Source organism: Rhinolophus sinicus, chromosome 16 (assembly GCF_057876585.1).
Source record: "Rhinolophus sinicus isolate RSI-liver-muscle chromosome 16, RSI-T2T, whole genome shotgun sequence".
Classification (NCBI taxonomy): Eukaryota; Metazoa; Chordata; class Mammalia; order Chiroptera; family Rhinolophidae; genus Rhinolophus; species Rhinolophus sinicus.
Genome location: NC_142516.1, coordinates 92,563,912 through 92,587,604, shown reverse-complemented (window position 1 = coordinate 92,587,604; position 23,693 = coordinate 92,563,912). Strand labels below are relative to the sequence as shown.

At 42.2% G+C, this 23,693-nt stretch overlaps 1 protein-coding gene and 1 pseudogene across 2 annotated transcripts in view; one reads left to right on the top strand and one right to left on the bottom strand.

Moving 5' to 3' along the window:
• Positions 1 to 5,434: 5,434 nt before the first annotated feature.
• On the bottom strand, positions 5,435 to 22,214 carry LOC148755073 (uncharacterized; annotated as a pseudogene).
• MTUS2 (microtubule associated scaffold protein 2) overlaps positions 5,484 to 23,693 on the top strand; it is a 530,400-nt gene continuing 512,190 nt past the window's right edge. For both annotated transcript variants that reach the window (XM_074330069.2, XM_074330067.2), the window contains exon 1: positions 5,484 to 6,084. The gene's annotated coding sequence lies outside the window, so the exon portion shown is untranslated. The remainder of the gene's footprint in view (positions 6,085 to 23,693) is intronic.

Genomic DNA, 23,693 nt, shown 5'->3' with positions numbered 1-23,693 from the left:
GAAGGAAGTTTATGTAGCAATATTTATATCAGAAGAAACTATATTTTAAGGTAAAAAGTATTAGTGAGAAAGAAAGTCAGTATGTAATGAAGAAATATATGTTACCAAAAATATGTAACTTTTCAAAACTTGTTTACCCGTAATAACATAGCTTTAACATATATAAAGCAGCAGCTGACAGGATTGCAAAGAGAAAAGGACAAATTCAGCACTACAGTGGGGGATTTAAATACCCCTCTCTCAGTAATTGATAGCTCATGGAGACAATTATTCGAAAATATATAGAATATTTGGACCATAAAATTAAAAAGCTTGACCTAATGAGCACACATAGAACCACACACCAAAAATTTAGAAGATACACATTCTTCTCAAGAACGTGGAGTATTTATGACTAGGCCACAAAGCAAGTCTCTATCAATTTTAAAATGTCTGTATCACACGGCAAGTAAATTAGAAATGAATAGCGAAAGGGTATCTCAAAAAGCCTCATGCATTTAGAAATTAAAAAGATACTTCCAAATAACCCATGGGTCAAAAAGTAATTGTAATGGAAATTTACAATGAAATGATATTGAAAGCACCACTTGAAAAAAATGCGTGGGAAATTTATTTGAAAAAAGAAAGGCTGAAAATTAATGAGCTCAGCTTTCAACTTGAGAAATTTGAGAAAGAACAGAGTAACTCCAAAGAACACAGAAGAGAGGAAATGATAATAAAGCAGAAATTAGTAAAACTGTAAGTAGATAAGCTCAACAAAGTCAAAAAATGTTCTTTATAAAAAACAAAATAGAGACAAACCCCAGGCAGAATGAATTAAAAAGAAAAAGATTAATTAAGAAAAAAAGGCACATCTAAACAATATTAGAAACAAACATGGACACAACTACAGAAGTAGCAAGTATTTAGGATTAATAAGAAAATTCCATAGCTGACTCCATTCCAGCTGTGGAGGATACGGATGTGTGTCCTGGCCTCTCCTTCAGGAGGGGCTTGTGGTCTCACCTGGTGGGAGTGCTTTGAGCAGGTGGCCTGGGCCTGGCTCCTTTAGCACCTGCCTCACCTGCCAAGAGCCACTCACCCAAGAGCAAACCTTCCCCAAAGAGTCCACATCCAGTAACTGATGTCGGTGGGGACACAAAGATCTGGCCACTTAGCCCACCCAGGACAACTCTAACTGTGTCTTATATGCAGTGGTGTGCTCATATATTTAACACCTGGTTCCTCATGGGGAAAAGCCTGGTTTGTGGTGTTTGACGATTTCTGTGGTGTAATTACAGCCCCATGGATGACTTCAAGACACCAAAGTGACATCACTGAACCCGGAGTTGGAAGGAGATGCACAATAATCCGTGGCCATGTAGTATTGCCACCACTCAGAATGCCACTTGTAAATAATCTCAAGCACATCTGTATGAGGTCAGACAATTAAATTCACAAACTCATCCTAGAAAAGGCCTACACACCTCATTGCTGAATATCACTATGGTCACCTTCAAAGCATTCCTCTTGGGAAGTTATGCACCTACGCCAGCGCCTAGTCCACCCTTCAAAGCTATTTTGGAACTCTTTTTCTGGAATGACCATCAAAACTGTTATCACATTACACTTAATGTCCTGAATGTCATCAAAATGTCTTCCTTTCAATATTTCCTTTATCGTCGGGTAAAGAAAGAAGTCATTGGGGGCCAGATCAGGTGAGTAGGGAGGGTGTTCCAATACAGTTATTTGTTCACTAGCTAAAACCTCCCTCACAGACAGTGCCATGTGAGCTGGTGCATTGTCGTGATGCAAGAGCCATGAATTGTTGGTGAACAATTCAGGTAGTTTTCATCTAATATTTTCATGCAGCCTTATTCAACACTTTTCACTAATAGTAAACTTGGTTAACTGTCCAGTTGGTACAAATTCATAATGAATAATCCCTCTGATATCAAAAAAGTTAGCAACATCATTGCAACAAGTCCGCAAATTTAATTGTCAGACCTTATACACATAGCAGAGTAATGAGTGATGGTTAGCTTTGTTTTTAATATAATAGATATAAAATTATAAGTTTATATAATTTAATCTCCAATGATGGTTGTGTTTACTACTGGCTGACAAAATTCCTAGGCATTGACTAATCAGTGCCTGCAAGCTGGTGTGAACAGGCTCGGGCACACCAGTCTGTATGCGCTCCAGAGCTCCCCTGGTCTGGCTGAGGCCTTGTCGGACTTGAATTACAGTCTAGTTACTCCCTCTGTCTGATCCTGGCCTCCTTCTTCCCACGGTTACTGACCCCTAGTAACATCCCGAGGTATGGTAAACCCGTTGTTATCATCTGAATGTTTGTGTCCCCCCAAAATGTGTTGAAACCTATCCCCCAGTGTGATGGTATTGGAGGTGGGGCCTTTGGGAGGTGATTAGGCCATGAGGGTGGGGCCCCTATGTATGGGATTAGTGCCCTTATGAAGGAGACCCCAGAGAACTCCCTTATTCTTTCCATCCTGAGGTTACAGTGAAAGGACGGCTGTCTAGGAAGCTGGCTCTTACCACACACCAAATCTGTCAGCATCTTGACCTTAGACTTCCAGCCTCCAGAACTGTGAGAAATAAATGTCTGTTGTTTATAAGCCACCCAGTCTGTGGTATTTTCGTTACAGCAGCCCGAATGGACTAAGACACCAGTCCCCTGCCAAGTGTCATCATGACTTGCAAACACCGCCCTACCCTTTCTTCCTCTGTCTTTTTCCATGGACATTTCAGCAACTTGGAATTGTACAAGGCAGATGCCTTTGACTACCTGTGTGCCCCTCAGTCTGGGAAGTCAATGGGAATGTACTTGTGAGACCTGCTGTAGCAGACACTTTTGATGTCCTGTACCACATCTCCTTGGCTGCTCTTGGACCTCCTGCGAGCTGCAACTCAAGCTGATGGTGCCCCTGAATCTCCCCCCCCACACACAAAAAAAGGATGCTGGCATGAGTCACTGTTTTTCTGCTGCAGGGTCTTTTCTAAAACTCTGGGTGACTGGAATTATGTGGGAGTTAAAGCCCCAAAGGCAACTCCAATCCACAGAGGATGGGACCCAGATGGTCACTGCTCATCCCCTGTCTTTGAAACGACAATTCTGGGAAGACTTTCTAAGCTTCTCAGAGATCCTGCTGTACTGAGCACCTGCTGTGAATAGCAGTGACTTTGATAACACCCTTAATAGTGACTTTTCGTGCTTCCCTGTCTCAATCTTTCAATTTCATCACTACTGCATCCTGGGCTCACCTACGAGAAGAATCTCTCTTCATCCAAGTCCTTCTATTCAGCTTCTGCTTGGGTAGGTGGGGCTATACTGATCGTTTTTTTATTTTCCCCACAAAAGGACATTCTACTCTTATTTTCACAGTTTCTAAATGCAAGCATAACCAAATGTTAAAATGGGACTTGTCTGAGAATAACTGCTGGGAACATTAGATGACTGTGCCAGTTGGAGACCTTTGAGAGGCAGGTGCCAAGAAGGGTTAGATGTGCAGAAGAAATGTTGAGAAAACACCTGTATAGGGTAGTGGAGGAGGGAGAAGGAGGTTGGCGTGTGGGTGAGGATTGCCTTCCAACTATGATACAGAGCTGACATCTGTGAAAGGATGGGAGGGAGGCTGGATAGGCAGAGCTCCAGACTGCAGGGCTCGGGGGATGGGGAGTTCTGGAACGAACACTGCCCAGTAGAGGGGTCCTGCATCAGGCAGAAACAGCCCAGCTCTAGCACTCCCATCAGACTTAGCCATGGGCTGGGAACAGCTGGCGGGATGTGTGACCTTGGTGTGAGCACCATGCTGGATCCAAAGGTGTGCCAGCTGGAGGCTGTCACTTATACTCTCGAGATTTGAGTGGCATGCCTCCATGGCTGCCACAGAAAGAGGTGTCTCCAAATTTCAAATAGCGGCATTGGACCACCTTTGTATGATTTGCTGAGTAAGGGTTCTGCCGCCTTCAGCCCAAATTGAAGGAAAGGGGAGAGGGGTGAGGGAGAAGGCTGGCAGTGAGAATTATCGGGTGCTGTGAGGGAGAGGAGAGAGTAACAGCCACTTCATGCAAAAGAACGTGTGCTGCTTGGCATGTATCACCTGGGTTTGGGGACATGCATGAGTCCAGAGATGGCTGTCTGACTCCCACACGAGAAGCTTCAAGGAGAGAGGTTGGTCAGAGCTGCCTGTGACCAGGGGATGAGGACGGTATACTGCTGTCACAGTAACCTGTACAGACATGGTGGAACATAGTGGGGTCTGCCACAATGGTGACCTTGCAGAGGGTCTGTGTGAAGGGACTACTGGAGGAGAAAGCGGACTTGGAAGCGAGGACGAGGGCCCGGTGCAGGGGACAAGTCTCACACTGCCACCCTGGAAGCATCAGTCTTCACAGGGCTAGCTGGGAGGATGCAGAACAAGAAAGGAAAAACTGACGTTTCTCTTCTCCAGGCAGGCTCTGAGCTTGGGTCAGGATGGGAGCTGGTGGGTGTGGGAGCTGCCCGGGGAAGGCTTAAGTGGAGTGGGACTGACGCTTTGATTTGAATTGGACTGGACTGTTTAATACCGGAGAGTCAGACTGCTGATTAACACCTGAAAGTGACAGGAAAAGCTATGAAATCTGCCCTAGATTCTGCTAGAGGAGAAGGGAGATCTGATAGAATAATTTAAAAAGACAATGGTGTGGGGAAAAAAAAGGTGCTGTTTTATGATTTCACCAAATAGTCCAGCTTGTTAATAAAATTAACTGATATAAAATATTGCTTAACATGGTAGTTTGGTAAAATGACCCCACCTTAAAAAAACACCTAAATAGTGCAAAGACCAGCCCCAGCATTTCCTTTTCATAATGGTAGATGTTTATTCCCCTGCTGTGGGAACCAGAGGGAGCTGAAGCTCTCTGACCTCGCCTGCCTTTCCAAACCTTCTAGGAGCACTGCTTAGGGCAGCGGGGAGCATTTCACGCAGGACTGGAAGGGTCCTTGGGAATCATTAATATATTTATTCATCAGAGCTGTCAAGGTTCTCTAGAACCTCTCGAACAGAGTTAGGCACAGTTGGTGCTTGTTAAACACAGACATAAACCTGGTTCTAGAAAGAAACGCCTGCCTTTTCCGCAGACATTTCCAGAGATCAACTCTGGGCCCCTTGAGCACCGGAATCCTCCCGCCCTCCAAGTTCTTCCCGCTGCTGAACCCTAACTCGTCCTGCTGCTCCTAATTCGAAGATGCTCCCTCTTCCTTCCCAAGAGGGTAACAGCAGATCCCACTGTGCGCAGCCCCCTGCCCTGTAGCCCCCGCCTCCTGTCTTACTCCTTGCTTCCCCTGAAGTCGCGGGGTTCGCTCGGGGACCGCGATGTCGCGGGGCGCCCACGAGCACGCGGGGAGATGGAGCAGATGGCGCGCGAACGGCGGCCCCGTGGCCGGCAGAGGGCGCTACGGCTCCCGGCGGCGGGGCTGCGGACCGCGGGGCCGGGAGGAGGCGCCCGGGGCCCCGCCGTGTGCGTCTCCCGGCGGCCGCGAGGGTGCGCGCCGCTGCCGTCCCCGCCGCCCTCCCGTGGGGGCCCGCTCGCCGCCCGGCGGCTGTCACCGCGGCCCGCACCTCACGAGCTGCGCGGGCTGCGCGGTGCGCTCCGGAGCTCGGGCTTCGCTGCCGCCGCTCCGCGGCTTCCCTTTGTCCGTCGGAGGCGGCCGCAGGGACAGCGCTGCAGCGGCCGGGAGGGCAGCGCCCCGGCGTCCCGTCGGCCGCCCCCGTGCGCGTCCCCCGCTGCCCCGGCGCTCGGAGCGGGCGGCGGCCTGGGCGGGGCCTGCGCGACCGTGGGGACAGCGTTGACGAGCCGTCCCCAGGTGCGGGGGCGTCCCTTGCTCTCCACCTGCGCCACGTCTGCCGGCTTCTCTTGGCAAGTTTGTCGCCCCCCTTTGAGGACATCCTCTGTGGGTCAGTGGAGTCCGGACCTGTCGTTAAATAGAAAACTCGAGCTGGAGGAGGAAGAAGAGGAGGGAGCGTGTCGGAACCGGTCCGGGATGAGAGTCCATTAAAGCAGTGGTGGCTTCTTGGACACCTTTCTTGGCTCTTTCCCACCCAGGTGAGCGCATCTCAGGGCTGGGCTCTGGTCCTGCCTTCTGGAACCCGCGGGAAGACAGGTGCCGGCATTGGGGAGTGATCGCAGCCGGGGCGGGCAGCGCAGCATTGATTTGGCTTTTCTGCCATCGTGGCACTTATTCAGGCCTGCCACATTCCCTGCTGGGGCGGAGGTGTTGCAGCTCTTTGGCACCTTCGCGTGCTGCCAGGTTAAACATCCTCGGTCTTGGAGGGGATGGTAGGTTAGTTAAACCGAGCCCCCTTCCCCGCCCCCAGCTTTGGATAATTCTGTGTCTTCGTCTTAGTTTAGTCTGTGTTCTTTCCTTTGAGCTTTATAATGGTAAAGCAGCGAAGGGGTTTGCTACATCCATTTTCTCATTCGGAGCCTGTGCACAGAAGGAATTTCAGGCACACAAGCGATGTTACTACCGTTCTATTTTAAATACAAACACGGCAAGAAGTACTCTTGGCAGGATGCCAAAGGCGCCTGTACTCTCTGTTATGTAAGGGTTTGAAAAACATATTTGCTAATTGGTAAAGTTATAAATGGGATTATCAGAGCATCTAAGAAGGGAGGGTGAAGATAGGTGAGAACCATCATTTCTACTTTAAACCAAAACTTTACTTGAAGATAAGCATGATCTTAGCTTGAGACACCCTTTAAGATAGTATAGGGCCTTGTCTTTGAACTCGTTAGGTAGAATTGTAAAACATTACAAAATAAGGTAGGTTTTGTAAAGGCCATTAAGAAACTTGGTGAAAAATTTTTGACTACTTATCAATAGTAATAAAAAAGATCCTACAGATATCCTTTATGGCTTTTAATCTATAGCACGAGTTTACTTTTATAGCTGATGGAAACTTAGTAATTATGAGCTGCCAGTTATTAAAGATCTCCTACCCCCAAACCTCCTGTCCTATTTATGGCTATTTTCAGGTAAGAAGAAGACAAAAGTAGAAAGCATCAGATACACGGATGGCAGGCATCCCGTTTGCGCCCCTACCCCAGTATTTCATTCTAATTGGTTTTGGGTGATGCTGTGGCATTTGTAATGTTAAAAGCTCTGTTGGTGATTGTCATGTACAGCCAGGGGTGAGACCCATTGGCTAGCACTGTGTTTTAAAATTTGTCACTTTGTAGCCCCAGGTGTGGCTACAGTGGTATAAAGTAAGTAAAAAAAAAATAAAAAAATAAGTGGTTAAAAATATGGGGAAGAGAAAAATGGTATTGGAAAGGACATGTGTTGAAGAATTATAGCATGTACACTTTCGTATTTTTGTCTAAGTATCTTTCTTGATGTTTTTTTTTTTAAACTGGCAAAGAGCAATTGATGTTTATGAGACCCGTGATTTCGTGTTGAATACGTAGGGGCATCCTAAGTGGGACATTTCTTTGTGCACAGGTGACAGGGAAGTTGAGTAGCAGTGTCAGGCTGTCCCTTTATGTTTACATGAAAAGATGGCAAGTCTTATTAAAGATTATTTTCTCCATCAAATTAAAAACGTATGTTAATAGAGACTAGTAAATTAAATGCAAAAAGCTTTGATTGTTTTTAAGGTCAGAAATAAACCTGGCTGCTGAATCAGTGTTTTCCATCTACCTTATGTAATTCCAGAGACTCCAGTCTGGGAGCAGATCTTATGGATGGTGTATGAAGGCTTATATAAGAACTCCGACTATGCTTTCCGTACTCCATTAAACTGGCTGTTTTGGCTATTGCATAATTGGCACAGTACTAGATTGTTAAAGCCCAGCCCAGCCCACGCACTTTTATAATGAATTGCTGCCGTCAAATTAGAGGGAGCAGCGGTAGAGGTTTGTGAAAGAGAGATAAGAATAGTATCTAGAGGACTGATGTAACATAAGACTGTTATGCTTAGCAGGTTTCTACAGATTTGAGTGCTGCGGTATAAACCTCTCTAGTCTTTTATATCTCCCAGCAGAGGTGGATTGACTGGGAAGCTAATGAATCGTAAGCCTCAGGGCCCCCCCTTAGGCTTCTTCCAAGCCCCTGGGAGGGCCACTAGCAATATGTTCACATGGTCATACCAAGTGTATATTGATAATTTTGGATTCTTTTAAAATGAGGATACTCTTCCCCACTCCACCCCCACCTCCCATTATCTAAATGTAAGGCCCCATGCACCCTAAATATGCCCTGTCTCCAAATTATGTTCAAATGTTAACTTATAAAAATGCTTTTCCTTATTTGAATACCTGTAGTTTTAGGAAAAGACAAAATAAGAAATCTGGCCAGTACCGTAGTTGACCTGCTGAGAAAATGCAAATTGCTATAACCTAAGGCTGTGGAGAGTTACCTGGAGAACCAGCTCTGCCTGGGATCTCACACAAATAGGGACTCTCTTGATCTGAGTGTGAGCTGGAGGCAGAACAGGGAAGGGAGGAAAGTCGGTTAAACCCCTTCCACATCTCAGAGGTGGGCTGTCAGGGGAAAGGGGAGAAAATTACCCAAACATGCTTCATTAATACAAAGTTAACAGGAACAGATAGCATCAGCTCCATGGGAGATCTTTTTGTAACCTCCTTAGCATCTGTTTCTAATAGGAATTTTAAACAGTGAGTAAACTCAGGCCTGGAAAATATCTTGCAAGAAACAAATGTGGGTTGGGAAGGACTAGGATGAACAATCAACTTGTTCTTATTAGCAGTTTGTATGAGTAAATGGGATCCGTATTATATCCACCGCAGGAATGCATCAGAGGGAGCTGTTGAAAGGAGAAGAGGATTTTCCCTTTTTCTCTGAAAAGCTTTCTACTTCACATCTAAATTTGGATGTCTTCAGATCTTATCATCTTGACCCCTTTCCTACTAACCCTTATACTCCATCCATCCATCCATCCATCTATCCATCCATCATCCATCCATCCATCCATCATCCATCCATTCATCCATCCATCCATCCATCCATCCATCCATCCATCCATCCATCTGTCCATCCATCCATTGTTTATCTTATCCATCCATCCATCTGTCCATCCACCTGTTGTTCACCTCATCCATCCATCCATCCATCCATCCATCCATCCATCCATCCATCCATCCATCCATTGTTCATCCCATCCATCCATCCATCCATCCATCCATCCATCCATCCATCCATCCATCCATTGTTCATCCCATCCATCCATCCATCCATCCATCCATCCATCCATCCATCCATCCATCCATCCATTGTTCATCCCATCCATCCATCCATCCATCCATCCATCCATCCATCCATCCACCCACCCACCTACCCATTGTTCATCCCATCCATCCATCCATCCATCCATCCATCCATCCATCCATCCATTTGTCACCCATTCATCTGCCCATCTGTCCATCCATCCATTGTTCATCTTGTCCATCCATCCATCCATCCCTCCATTTGTCCATCCATCCATCCATTGTTCATTTCATCCATCCATCCATCGATCCATCCATTGTTCATCTTGTCCATCTATCCATCCATCCCTCCATCCATCCATCCATTCATCCACCCATCTGTCCATCTATCCATTGTTCATCTTGTCCATCCATCCATCCATCCATTGTTCATCTGATCCATCCATCCATCCATCCATCCATTGTTCATCTGATCCATCCATCCATCCATCCATCCATCCATCCATCCATTTGTCATCCGTTCATCTGCCCATCTGTCCATTCATCCATTGTTCATCTTGTCCATCCATCCATCCATCCCTCCATTCGTCCATCCATCCATCCATCCATCCATTGTTCATTTCATCCATCCATCCATCGATCCATCCATTGTTCATCTTGTCCATCCATCCATCCATCCCTCCATCCATCCATCCATTCATCCACCCATCTGTCCATCTATCCATTGTTCATCTTGTCCATCCATCCATCCATCCATTGTTCATCTGATCCATCCATCCATCCATCCATCCATTGTTCATCTGATCCATCCATCCATCCATCCATCCATCCATCCATCCATCCATTTGTCATCCGTTCATCTGCCCATCTGTCCATCCATCCATTGTTCATCTTGTCCATCCATCCATCCATCCCTCCATTCGTCCATCCATCCATCCATCCATCCATTGTTCATTTCATCCATCCATCCATCGATCCATCCATTGTTCATCTTGTCCATCCATCCATCCATCCCTCCATCCATCCATCCATTCATCCACCCATCTGTCCATCTATCCATTGTTCATCTTGTCCATCCATCCATCCATCCATCCATCCATCCATCCATCCATCTGTCCATCCATCCATTGTTCATCTCATCCATCCATCTACCCATTGTTCCCTCCCTCTCTCTCACCTCCCTCCTTCCCTCCCTCCCTTCTCCCTTTCCTGACTCCCTTCCTCCCTCTATCTACTCACAGAGACTCTCTCCTTGACCAAATTTCAATCAGGTTCCTCTGAGCTCTCTTCTTGACTAGACCTCAACTTTGGCCTATAAGAACTGCAACTTTCAGCACAGGGTTGTCCACCCCTACCCCCCACTAAGAGACCTGAAAAAACTCTAACATGGTTTCTAACACGACCCATCCCCTCCTTGAGTTCCTGTTTGGAAAAGCTGAAGTCTGCCAAAAGAATTTCCCCTTTGTTCTAGCCAACACCTGATGATAAGACCGCAACTCCCCTTTTATTAGGCATTTATTAGAAAAACTTACAATTATAATCCTTTCTCTGCCCCGTTTGAGATGCACCTGTGTCTCCTGTAGCCCAGGAGTATCTTTCTCCAGGGCCTGAGAGTCATGTCTTTGAAATACAGTCATCAGGAAGGGGAGGGCTCCTGTGTCCCAGTCTCTGTGGGAGCGTAGGAACCCAACAGTGACAATGCCAGTTAGCAGACACACAAATGGCCTGATGGCAATGCCATTGTCCAGCCACCCTCCCTGCTTTTATAATTTCCACTTCTTTGACTCTGCTTGAGCCCACTTGCCCCCTCCTTATTCCCTCATTCTTCCTTTAAGATGCCTAGTCACCTCTACATGGATTGACGTTGAGCTCAATTTTATGCTGAAGTCTCATTCCCCTGTGGCAGTAAATATCGAATACAGTGTGTCTTTACCACCTTCACCTAATGTCCAGCTTTGTTTTTAACAACATCCAGCAAATACTTCTGAGTGTGTGTGTGCCAGGTGCTGTTCTTGGCATTAGGTATTGCAGAGCAGTGAACAACACAGACAGAACTGTCCCTCGGAGGAGCTTACAGGGTAATGGATAAACTGAAGTAAAATATTTAATATATCAGATAGGGATAGTGCTATGGGGGAAAATAAATCAGAAAAGGGGGTGAAGGAGTGTAGGGCAAGAAATTGCTGTGTCAAGGAGGATGGTCAGGGAAGGCCTCCCGAGAGGGGGAACTGAGCAGAGCCCCAAAGGAGATGGCAGAGTGAGGCATATGGAGATCCGGGGGAGACCCTTCACTCACTGGGGAGCGGCCAGTGCATAGCCCTTAGACCAGAGCTTGCCGGCCGGCTCTTAGGAGGCGAGCAGGGGTGCCTGGGGCAGCTGGCCCTCGTGGGATTTCGCACGCTAATGGCCAGCGCCTCCCCACAGCAGCCCACTCCACGAGTCTGTTGAGGTGCTTTCCTGGGCCTGCCCTCAGACTCCGCTCTCCTGTGACCCGAAGCTGTGCCAGTGAGCGGTGGTGTTGCTTTTGGGGCCTTAGGTGGTTGGGACCAGGTTCAATGGAGGCCCTCAGGGCACTTGGGATCCAGTCTAGACCAGTACAAAACTGGGAGTAGGGAGGCAGGTTTTGTGTCTTCACTGAAGGTTCCCCATGGCTTGTAGGAAAGGGGCCACCAGGAGAGTGCCACGTCAGTCTGGGTTCCCTGCAGTCCCCTAGGGACAACTAGACTGTGACGAATAAAGGGTGTACCATAGGACCCACATTATTCTTTCTTGGGGAATGTCAGAGTGTCAAGAACTAGAGCAACTTCTGAGGTGAAACTGAGCCAGAGAACCCTATGGCCTAAAAGGTGTCTGGGGTTGGTTAGGGTTTGAGGAGGAGAAATGGCTCATTGGCTCCTGTGTGCCCAGATGGCTGCCCGGCATCCAACAACCAGGAAACGCATGTGTGGACCTGGCAGCAGGCTGTCATGGATCCCTCAGTGGAAAAGGTGAGATGCAGTGGAGGGCAGCAGCCAGTACTTCCTGCTGGTAGAAAGGCCCAGCCTTCTGGGGTGCATGGGGGCAGGAGTGCAGGACAGGCTGCATAGCTGGTTCCTTTTTTGAGCCATTAGCTTATAACCGTGTTTATTCCTCACACAGTCTAAGAGGGAATCTTCTGTATAGATGGAGGTTCTTTGGAGTGTTTGCTTGGCAGGTAGGAGCAGACTAGCAGCGGCATGAGTACACGGACAGGTGGCATTAGGAAGGTGGCATATGTGCAGATTGGTGTTCTTGCCTCCTCTGGGCCTGTCATTGCTCTATGTGGTCTCTCACTTTGTAGGCTCCTCTCACATGTCCCACCATGTGTGGAAAATGGGGGATTTAAGGTTATTCCTGGGTATTTTATACTCTGTAGCTTTTGTGAATGGGCCTTCTTCTACTTGGTTACTGTTTTATCTATATCTATATCTATATCTATATCTATATCTATATCTATATTTATATCTATATCTATATCTATCTATCTAAATTATACATATTGGTCATGCAATACAATGTCTTACTCCTTGGTTATTGTTATATAATCAATTGGTTATATATATTATATGTGTTATATGTGTTATGTTATGTCTTAGTCTGTCAGGCTGCTATAACAAAATATGATAGACTGGGTGGCTTATAAACAACAGGAATTTATTCTCACAGTTTTGGGGTCCAGGGAGTCCAGGATCTTGGTGGCAGCAGATTCGATGTTTGGGGAGGGACTTCTTTCTGGTTCATAGATGGCCTCTTACTTGCTGTGTCCTCCTCTGTTAGAAGGGGCACGAAAGCTTTCTGGGGCCTCTTTTACCAAGGTGCTAATGTCATTAGGGTTCTGCCCGCATGACCTCGTCACCTGCCAGAGGCCTCACCCCCTAATACCATCAGGTTTTCAACACATGGAATTAGGTTTCATATGGGCATTAGGTTTTCAACATATGAAATTTGGGGGACATGAACAGACTGCAGCATATATATATATATATATATATAAAACACAGAATTGATATATAGAAAGCTATTGATTTTTAAGCTACAATTGTTTAACCAGGCACTTGTTAAGCTCTTATCAATCCTAACTTTTGGTTATTTCCCTTCAATTTTCTAGGTAGACAACTGTATCATCTGCAGATAATTATTTTAGTTTCTTCTAATTCATGTTTATTACCAGAGTTGAGACTCGATAGAAGAAGAGATTGCTAACTCAGTCTGTTGAAGGATTTTTTTTTGTATACGATTGGTTATTCTCTTTCAGGAAGGTGTACTTTTCTGGTCCCAGAGAGGATAAACCGTGTGACCCCTCAGGACTTCTCCTTGTTAGTCTCGCTAGCCTTTGTGCTCCTGCAGACCCATTGAACTAGTATGCTCAGCTCCCTTAGAAAAACAAAACAGTGTGTACGCCGTCATTACATTTAAGTCTGCAGTGTATGTGATTAGGGCTAAGCCAGTATAACGACATGTTTATATTGACTTTGGAACTTTGACTCACCTGCAGAAATGAAAAGCCAACGTAGTGCTTTAGTTTCTGTAGAGATTGTGATAGGGCAAATAATTTGTCGTCCAGAAACTGGCTAACATTGATATAGTGATTTTAAATGCTTTTCAAAAGTATAGTGGAAAGAAGCATGGAATATAGAGCCATGGATGACAAAAAAAGGCAATAAAGCAGCAGAAGCAACTAATGAACACTTAATAGGGAAGTTAAATTTCCACACTTCACCAGACTGTTATTGCAAAGTACTAATCTAAAAATGTAATGTGAACACTATCTCTGTTAAATGACAGCATAGGGGAAGTAATCTCAAATCATCCAGTATTAATTGTCTTTGTACTAGGCTATTTGAAATTACTCAAAAAAGCTTTTCAAGATAGGCATTCTTTCTATACACACAGATAATTGTCCTCTCAGGTTGGAAAATTTGCTACATATTACGCCAAACATATTTTTGTCCCTAATTCTTTGATTTCTATCAGTTTATTTTCAGGGGAAGCCAATTTGAGAACTGAAATCATGCAACAGCACAATTTTGGTTGAAACTGTTATTTCTAAGCTTGATGCATTTTCTATTAGTGTTGCATAATATCTTAGGAAGTTCATATGGCATACATGCCAAACATTACATTTAATTTCCTAAAGACTGTTGCTTATATTTCATAATCCTACCACATATTATATTAGTTTAACAGGCAGCCAGTATTGAGTTTTATATTGAATGAGCTAATTTGCCTCCACTAGCAGTTTTGAGAGGTTGGTTTAATATAATAAATTAGTCCTCTACTCCCAACCTTCACACTGAAATTTTTCTGCTAGATTTTAGGATTATCATTTTGACAACAGCCCAAAATATTGCAGTGGAATATGAATGTGAGTTAGAACTAATATGTCAGTTTGGAGAGTTAAAAAAAAAAGCAGAGATGTGGGCTGAAGTCACCCTTCTCCAGGGTTGGGACAAGAGAGAGGCTTGTCAGACACTTGCCTCAGGTGTCAACATTTAAGGGGGGAAGGTACCAAAAAATTGAGCAATAAAAATAAATAATATTTTAATGCAGTTTAAATTAGTACAAAAATCTGTGGTGAACAAAATATCAAAAAACTTTAAAAAGACAGAACTAGTATTTGATTGTGTGTGTGTGTGTGTGTGTGTGTCTGTCTGTGTATCAGGCTCCAATATGGCATGGTATGATCTGTACTGATCATGTCTTAATTTAAAATTTTGTTCATCAGGGACTTTTTGCATTAATTTTTATTTTTTAAAAATACTATTTATCTTGGAACCACATCTGGAACGCTGGGATGAGGACATTCTGTAAATCCTCTTCAAATCATCAGTAAGAACAAAATTTCACTGAATGAGGTAAAAAGCATCAAAATAAACTATTTTAAAATTTTAGAAAATAACTACTTAGAACAACCCAAGGAGGGTTTATTTAAGAGAAAAGACTAAATCTTGGTAAGAACAGCGAACTTTGTGGCATTTAAACTTGTTTCCATTACCCTGTCTCAGCACCACAATAGCTTTGAAAACTAAAAGCTACTGGAGGGGACAGAACATGTTTGGAGCTCTTCAAATACCCTAGTCTCAGAAAATTGCTACTGTATGACCTGTCTGAAAGCTCTCTGAAAAACTCCATTCTCAGAGCTTGTTTTATTTCGCCTAACTCAACTCATTCTGTGTAAATAACCTTAGGGCATTTGTTAAAAACAATCAGCAGCAATTGTTTCACATCACAGTTGCCTGAGGTAGCTACACTAGTTGGGGCAAACAAGTGGTTGACCAAAAAACTTAAAAGGAATAGGTGAGAAAGGATATATCCATAGGGGGCTTTGAAAAGCTTTGACATATCCCGTAGAATCCAGAAGGCCCATGTGCACGAGCAAGTCTGTGCATATGCCCAGGAAAGACTTGAGAAGGCCCTAACCTGTTGTCTGTGGCTGACATTGAGACTACATGAGCAAGAAGAAAAGGCAAAAGTAGAGTTATAAACTGCCTATTAGAGCATAGAAAGCCTGTGTCAATACACACACAGAGCCCCTCGGCAAAGGCTATGAGACATACTGGTTCAAAACATTTAAGGAACTCTCCATCCCATCATTAGCTGACTACTAAAGGAAAACAACAGAGATTTAATTGGTTGCACATAATAAATAAATAAATAGACTTTACAGAATTAGTTCAGGAAGTGGACAAACAGCATTATAAACAAGAAGAAACAGGAATAATAATAAACCTTTGGTGAAGGGTGGTGGAATCTGATTACTGGAGTTGCAATACTATTTAAAATCCTGTTCTCAACATACAATTACAACACACAAAAAGAAACAGGAAAGTATCACCCCTTAACAGGGAGAAAAAACACTACAAAGTGTTCCTGAGAAAGTGCAGATTTTGGACTTACTAGACAAATGTTTTAAGTCAGTAATTAAGAATGTATTCAGACTGAAAGAAAATTGTGTCTAAAGGATTAATGGAAAGTATGAGAATGATATCTCACCAAATAGAGAATATCAATAAAGAGATAGAAATATTAAAAAAAAACCAAAATAGAAATTCAGGAGTTGAAAAGTACAATAACTTATATGAAACAAATCACTAGTGGGGCTCAACAGCAGATTTGAATTGGTAAAAGAAAGAATCAGTGAACTTTAAGTTAGATCAATTGAAATCACACAATTTGAGGAACAGAAAGCCAAAAGAATAAAGAAAAATAAACAGAACCTCAGACTATGCATTATGAGCATGAAAATATACATAATGGAATTACCAAAAGGAGAAGAGAAAGAAAGGGACAGAAAGAATTCTCTAAACAATGGTCAAAAATTTGCCAAATTTTATTTAAAACATTAATCTACACATCCAAGAAGCTCAGTGAGTTCCAAGTAGGATAAACCAGAGACCTACACCTAGATAGACATACAAGAGTCAAGTTGTTGAAAGCCAAAACAAAGAAAGTAATAAGGGAGAAGTGAATCATTGTGTACAAGAGATCTTCAATAAGATTAACATCTGACTTCTCATCAGAGATCATGGAAGCCAGAAGGTAATAGGATGATCATCCAATCAAGAGTTCTATATCCAGTCAGACTGTCCTTTGAAATAGGAGAAAAAATTAAGACATCTCAGATGTCATAAGTAACAACAACAAAAAATAATTTATTAATAATTCTTGAAAAACAAAAACGGAATTTGTCACCAGCCGACCTGCTCTACAAGAAATATTAAAGGGAATCTTTTAGGTTGTAATGAAAGAACACTAGACAATAACTCAAATCCACAGAAGAAAGAGTACCAATAAAGGCAACTACATAGGTAAATATAAAAGACAGTATAAACTATGAAGAAAATAACTGAAAAAATATAATAAACAACAAGAGAATAGTATACAAAAATCTATTTACCACAGAAGAAGGCAGTAGTGGAAGAATAGAGAAACAAAAAGACACAAGACATATAAAACATAATAATAAAATGGCAGATGTAAATCCTACCAGTAATTACATTAAATGTACATGAACAAAATACTCCACTAAAAGAGCAGAGAGTTGCAGAATAAATTAAATAAACATGATTGGACTATATGCTCTCTACTACAGTCTCACTTTATATTCAAATCCAAATAGGATAGAATATCATGCAAACAATAACCAAAAGAGAGCTGGGAATAGCTATACTAATATTGGACAAGATAGATTTTATGTGAACAATTATTACAAGAGAGATTTTATGTAAACAATTATTACAAAAGATAAATAACATCATTATATATTGTTAAAGGGATCAATCTATCAGGAAGACATAAAAATTACAAATATATGTGCATCTAACAACAGATGCCTAAAATACATGAAGGAAAAACTGACAGATTTAAAGGGAGAAATAGAAAATTCAACAATAATAATCAGAGATTTCAACATCCTGCTTTTAATAATGGGTTGAAACAAGGCAGAATTTCAACTAAGTCAACAAGGAAATAGAATACATGAACAACACTATAAACCAACTCGGACTAATGGATATCTAAATATTCCACCCAAAGACAGCAGCAGAATAGACATTGTTTTCAAATGAACACAGAAAATTATTCAGAATAGAAGATATCAGACCACTGAACATACATCTTAGGCCATAGAACAAATTTCAGTGAATGTAAAAGCATTGAAATAAAACAACAATGGTGTGATATTGGAAATCAATAGCAGAAGGAAATTTAAGAAATACACAAAATGTGGAAATTAAACAACACACTCTTAATAACCAGATGGTCAAAGAAGAAATCCCAAGGGAAATTAGAAAATACTTTGAGGTGAATGAAAACAAAAACCACTAAAATGTATGGGATGCCAGTAAATTAATGCTTAGAGAGAAATCTGTAAGTCTGAATGCCTGTATTAAGAACAGAAGATCACAAATCAGTAATCTAAACTTTCACCTTAAGAAAGTAGAAAAAGAAGAGCAAACTAGACTCAAAGCAATTAGAAGGAAGGAAATAATAAAGTCCAGGGCAGAATTAAATGACATAGGGAATAGAAAAACAATAGAGAAAATAAATGAAACCAAAAATTGATCCTTTGAGAAGATCAACAAAATTGACAAACCTTTAACTAACCAATAGAAAAAGAGAGAAGGCTCAATTACTAAAATCATGAATGAAAGAGAACATCACTACCCTTAGAGAAATATTATGAATAATTTTATTTCAACAAATTAGATGATAATAATTTTATTTCAACAAATTAGATAACCTAGATGAAATGGACAGATTTCTAGGAAGGCACAGACTACCCAAATGACTGAAGAAATAGAAAAATATACAGACCAATATTCCTTATGAATATAGATGCAAAAATCTTCAACAAAGTACTAGCAAAGCAAAACCAGCAACAGACAGAAAGGTTTATACAACATGACCAAGTAGGATTTATTGGAGGAATGCAAGGCTGGTTTAATATATGAAAATCAATGTAATATACCAGATTAATAGAACAAAGTATGGAGACCACATATTCATCTCAATAGACATGCAAAATGCACTTGAGAAATTTCAACAGAACTTTATGATAAAACACTCAAAAAACTAGAAATAGAAGGAAACTTCCTCAACCCGATGGATGATATCTACTAAAACTCCACAACTATCATCATACTTAATGGTGAAAGACTGAATGCTTTCCCTCTAAGATAAGAAACAAGACATAGATATCTAATTTTGTCACATTTTTTCAACAATTGTATTTGAGATGTTAACCAAGGCAATTAGACAATAAAAAGAAATAAAAGGCAGAAAAGGGAAAACTATCTCTATTTGCAGATGACATGATCTCATATAGAAAATCCTAAGGACTACCTACCTACCTACATTTACAAACACACACACACATACACACACACACACACACACACACACACACACAAGGTTGCAGTATACGAGCTCAATAAACAAAAATCAATTTTATACACCTCCAGTGAACAATTTGAAAAATGAAATGAAATAAAATTCCATTCACCATAGCATAAAAAAGAAAAAGTACTTAGGAATAAATTTAACAAAAGACATACAAGATGGGGCAACAGGATAGATCGGTTAGAGCGCGAGCTCTGAGCAACGGGGCTGCCGGTTTGATTCCCACATGGGCCAGTGAGCTGCGCCCCCCACAACTAGATTGAAGACAATGAGCTGCTGTTGAGCTGCCAGAGGGGTGGCCGGATGGCTCTGTTGGTTAGAGTGTGAGCAAGGTTGCCAGTTCAATTTCCATGTGGGATGGTGGGCTGCGCCCCCTGCAACTAAGATCGAAAACGGTGACTGGATTTGGAGCTGAGCCTTCCACAATTAGATTGAAGGACAACGACTTGGACCTGATGGGCCCCGGAGAAACACACTGTTCCCCAATTAAAAAAAAAAAAAAAAGACATGCAAGGTTTGTATACTAGAAACTACAAAACATCATTGAAATAAATTAAAGATAACCTAAATAAATGGAAAGACATTCCCTATTCATGGATTGGAAGACTTACTGTTATTAAGATGGCACTGCTCCCCAAAGTGTCTGCAGACTGAATACAATCCTGATCAAACTTCCAGCTGCCTTTTCTTTCTTTCTTTTTTGCAGAAATTGATAAAATGATTCTAAAATTCATATGGAAATGTAAGGGACCCAGAATAGCCAAAGCCATCCTGAAAAAGCAGAGCAGAGTTGAAGTTTTGCACTTCCTGACTCTAAACTACAAAGCTATAGTGATAAAACGTGGTGCTGGCATAAGTATAGCCTTATAGATCAGTCATATGAAATTGACAGTCTAGAAATTAACCCTTACATTTATGATCATTGATTTTCAGCAAGAATGACGAGACAATTCAATGGAGAAGGAATAATATTTTAAGGAAATGGTGCTGGAATAGATGGATATCCACATGCAAAAGAATGAAGGTGGACCCTACCTTATAGTATATACAAAAATTAATTCAAAATAGATCATTGACTTAAATGTAAGAGCTAAAACAAAAAGACTCTTAGAAGAAAACAGAAGTAAATGTCATGTTGAGTTAAGTAATGGTTTCTTAGATATGATATCAAAACACAGTGACAAAAGAAAACATAAACTGGATAAAAATTTAAAACTTCTGTGCTTTAGAAAATATCAAGAAAAAGACAACCCTAGAAGGGGAGGAAATTTTTGCAAATCATATGTTTAATAAGGGAATTATATGCAAAATATATTAAGAATGGTTGCAACTCAATAATATAAAGACAAATAACATAGTTAAAAATTGAGCAAAGGATTCAAGTTCACATTTCTCCAAAGAAGATATACTAATGACCAATAAGCATAAGAAAAGATGGTCAACATCATTAGTTGTTAGGGAGATACAAATCAAAAGCATAAGGAGAAATTTAAATAGAAAGATAAATGCAGACAATAACAAGTGTTGGTGAAGATGTGGAGATGTTGGAACCCTGACACTTTGCTGGTGGGACTGAGAAATGCTGCAGCCACTTTGCAAAAACAGTTGCTATTTATTCAAATTATAGAGTTAACAATGTGACCCAACAATTCCCTCCTTAAGTAGATATCCAAGAGAGTTAAAAACATATCCACAGAAAACATATGTACAAGAAAAACTTGTACACCTAATAACCCCAAATTGGAAACAATTCAAATATCCACCAATGTGGCAGATTCATGCAATAGAATGTTATTCATTCATAAGAAGAAATGAAGTACTGATACATACTACAACATGGGTGAACTTTGAAAACATTTTGTGAAAGAAGCCAGGCACAAAAGGCCACATACTGTGTGATTCCATTTCTATCAAATATCCAGGACGGGCACATTCATAGAGGCAGAATAGATTAGTGGTTGCCAGGGGCTGGGTATTAGGAGGACGATGGAGTATCAGCTAATGGGGGTGGGGTTTCTTTGGGGGTAAGAACACGTTCTGGAGTTTGATAGTGGCGATGGTTGTATAACCTTGTGAATATATTAAAACTACTGATTGTCCCCTTCAAAATGGTGAATATTAAGGTATTCATCTTGATTTCTGAGTTTTTTGGTTCCTTTTAAATTTTGTGCCTGGAGTAAGTGCTTTCCCTCTCCCTAGTCCTGGCCCTGCCTTTCCCAACAGGCCTGTTGCCTCAGAATTCAGTGAGATATCTAGATGGGGAGACTGGAAACCTTCGGAAGGTTGGCACTTACATATGAAGTACCAGCAGCTGATGGTAGAGAAGAACTCCAGTGAGTTGGCAGAACTCGGAAAGCACTGTTCTGTGAGCGCTTCATGTAGGAGCAAACTCTGTGTGTGCGGCAGGGCCCTGCTGTATAACACAGTGTGCAGTGTGTGGTGTCCATAGCTCTATAATCGTTAGGAAAAGTTAACATCATCTTAGCAGATTCGTTAATAAGCAAGAGAGTAGCACCATCCAATCGAAATGTAATGTGAGCCACAAGGTAATTTTAAATTTTCTAGTAGCCACATTAAAAAGGCAACAAGAAATAGACGGGATTAATTTTAATGTATCTTATTTAACCTAATACTATATCCAAAATGTATCATTCAACACATTGAAATATCTTCCATTCTTTTTCCAAACTGAATCAGGCATGTATTGTACACTTCGTGCATTTCGGTTCGGAGCAGTCACACCACGTATTGTGGCTCAGTGGCTACTGCACTGACAGTCCTGCAGTTATTTTTATAAAATCAGATTCAAGGCTTCTAGAGACACAGCGTGGTGTACTGGCTTTGACTGGAATCCAGTTTCAGATTCTGGCTTTGCCCCTGGCACTATATTCTTAAAATGTTTATGGGCAGCAAGTCTCAAAAATTATGTCGTCTATTTCTATGATCAAACATGTAATACTGGGCAGAAGGAAAGTGTTGTTTTATTGTTCTAATAACCGTGGGACCCATTGAAGGAGGCGGGCAGCTCTACCTGAACTGGGGTCAGTGGTGGTCAGTGGCTGCATGAAGAGGTGAGGGTTGCGCTCCATCCTGGCACATGAGGTGGGCGGGAGGTGAAGAGAAAGTCATGGAGACTTGAAATAATACCGCCCAGGAAATTGCTCAGTGGTTTGGTCCAGCCGGGCATGGCTGTGGGTGGCTGAAGGAGTAGTATTGCAGAGTTAGAGCTGGGGACTGTGGTTTGGAGGGTACCTGCAGAGGAGTTTAGACTTTATTTGATATTAGGCAGTGGACACCCACCCAAGAGCTTTAAGAAGGAAGTCACATGCGATAAGATTTGTTTGTTTTTACTTTAAGATCTTGGGCAAGTCACTTGACTTTTCAGACATGCCTCTCAGTGTCCTCGTCTGCAAAACTGGGATATTGGAATCTGCTAAGAGAGTTGCCGTGACGATGACGTGAGCTAGTATATGTAACATGCCTGATGACCCAGCCCAGACGCCTGGTGAATTGGGAGACGGCTTCTCTGGTAGCGTCCATGTACATTGCCCTGGCACTGGTTCTTTGACGCTACTGTGCTCCGGAAGTGCCCAGGGAAAGCTTTCGAAAATATAAATTCTTGAGATTCAACAATAAGTTTCAGGGTGGTACCCTGAAATCTCTATGTTTGACAAGTCCCCTCGGTGACTGTTGTGCAGCCACCTGTTTCAGGTTTGCACACTAATGTGCAGAGTTCACTTCCTCAGCCCTTTTATCACAGGACTCTGGGGCACTAGGTGACAAGCACCCCTCCTGCCTCTTGTGTCAGCGTCCATTGCCTTTGCCTGGTTTATGTTCTGTAGACCCTGCTCTGGTGGCAGTGATAGTTACCAGTGGCCTACAGCTTCTCCATATGAGGTTGACCAGTTGGTTCTCGGGCAGCCTCTGGCTCTTCACAGAGTGGCCTCATTTAGCTGGTGCCTGGCAGCTTCCATACATTTCTTTTCTTTTTTTAAAATATAATTTTATTAGTTTCAGGTGCACAAGACAAAGCAAAACTTAGACGTTTATCATTTATATCCCTCACACTGTGTGAACCCCCCTCCCCCCATCCACTATCCCTCTGACATCACACACAGCCATTACATTTCCACTGTCTCTATTCCTAATGCTGTACTCCGCTTCCTGTAACCATATACATACAAATATATAAATATTTATATAAAATTATAGTTGGCATTCATTATTGTTCAGCTTCAGGTGTACAGTGCAGTGATCAGGCATCGACATCATCCCTGAGGTGGTTCTCCCTAATAAGACAAGTGTCCATCGTATACCCTACAAAATCTTTACATTATTGATTACATTCATTTCTATATTGTCTTCAGATACCTTTGCCAGCACTGCTTAGCTTTATTTATACTCTTATTCAATTGCTTTACCAACATAAAGCCACCTTCTAACTCTCTTTCGCAATGAGCTTCACAATGAGCAGAGCAATTCCGACTGGTCTCTGGGTTATTTTTGCAGTTGCTCTTTATCTGTGGTGGTACTTACTATAATAACAATGATTTCTGCTTCCTGTTACT